The following is a 1,512-nucleotide window of genomic DNA, read 5'->3' as shown; positions in this document are numbered from 1 at the left end:
ATCACCTTTCTCTTATATATTTAAACAACATTTTAAATAAACATATACAAACTTTTAGGAAAAGTCAGTTACCAGCAGTATTGTTATTTTTTATCTAACAATTCAAACGTACGTATATATTTGAAAAAGTTTTTGAAAACATTTTACTGATTTAGGTATTTTACTGGCATTAAAGTGTTAACAAAATGTTCCTTTTCTATCCAAATATTTAGACAAAATATGGTCATGATACACTAATATTTTTTTTTAAACTTTTGCTTTATTAGTCACAGAAAATACAAGCGGTAAGTGAGACTTGATGCTCTGAGGACCATTTTAATAAAGATTATTGAAGGACACATTTATATGTGTGTCCACAGTCAACCACAGAGTCTGTTCATGGAGGTGTAGATGCTGTGGTGACTCTGCAGAGGGTGTCAGAGCTAGTGTCAAAGTGGATTATTGAATATAGACATAAATGAAAAGAAAGCTGTGGTTTGCAGACTGTCATCATTTGACTTGTGAGAATCTTCACGCCTCTGTACAGTCACAGCACGTGACACATCTGCTTCTGGACCCTAAGAAACATGAATTAATAAATCAATGAATCAAATATAAATAGATCAAATATAAACGTATAAAAAAACATGGATAATAACACATGCTAAGATCAACAAGAAAGATGTTGTGCACTCAGATGAAACAATATGGGATGTTAACTGCTATATTTTCTTAGTAGCCGAACTAACTTTCAGTATATCGTCACTATATAGTCTTTCAACCCATTTTTTCATTTTGGCAGTTACATTTACATATGAGTGGACAGGAGTTATTGTTGTTTACCTCTCAGTTTCCCACAGTGCAGTACTCCTAGCAGCAGCAGCAGCATTGTCATCAGCACAACGGGAACAATGTTTCTTAAAATGGGGAACCAATAATCTGAGAATGGATGAGTCTCTGAAGTGCAGTGAAGTGCTGCAAAGACAACAGAAAGTCTTGTCACGAGACACAGTGGTGACTCAGAATGTAATATTACTTTTTAATCATTGTAAGATTAAAATAACATGAAATCACAGATTCACAGATTGGCTGCATGCACCTTTTCAGTAGCATCTTAAAATTCTGTCATCCAGTTTAAAAGTTTGTCTAAGCAGGATCCACAGTGAACACATTATCGAATCATATTGTAACATGGTGAAATAATCGCATGATGTTTTAAAGGACTAAAAAGAGCTGTTTACTGTCAGCTGCGTTTCTAAACAGGCGCGAAATCTCACCGTCAAGGTATTTCCTGCACCTATAGCTGAAGCATGACATACTCAGTTTTTAAGGTTCTTTTAGGCAACTTAATGCGCTTGGTTAAGGTTAAGAAAATAACAATTTCACAATAACAGTAAAGTACTGAAAAAATTCCCCACATATTTGACCAAAAACTCTTCTTTTCCGAGTGGTGGATGAAGTACTCAGATCCTTTACTTAAGTAAAAGTAATAATACCACACTGTAAAAGTAACTGTTTACAAGTAAAGGTTCT

At 34.3% G+C, this 1,512-nt stretch overlaps 1 long non-coding RNA gene across 1 annotated transcript; it reads right to left on the bottom strand.

Moving 5' to 3' along the window:
* Window positions 1-295: 295 nt before the first annotated feature.
* LOC123966154 lies at window positions 296-956 on the bottom strand. Its single transcript, XR_006823907.1, has 2 exons — window positions 823-956; window positions 296-557 (listed from the first exon to the last, which is right to left on the bottom strand). It is a non-coding gene; the product is annotated as an uncharacterized LOC123966154 (long non-coding RNA).
* Between the last annotated feature and the right edge of the window lie 556 nt (window positions 957-1,512).

The sequence above is a fragment of the Micropterus dolomieu genome, unplaced genomic scaffold (assembly GCF_021292245.1).
Source record: "Micropterus dolomieu isolate WLL.071019.BEF.003 ecotype Adirondacks unplaced genomic scaffold, ASM2129224v1 contig_12806, whole genome shotgun sequence".
In the NCBI taxonomy this organism is placed as follows: domain Eukaryota; kingdom Metazoa; phylum Chordata; class Actinopteri; order Centrarchiformes; family Centrarchidae; genus Micropterus; species Micropterus dolomieu.
The sequence above is the reverse complement of the archived record's forward strand: the minus strand, read 5'-3'. Positions and strand labels throughout refer to the sequence as shown.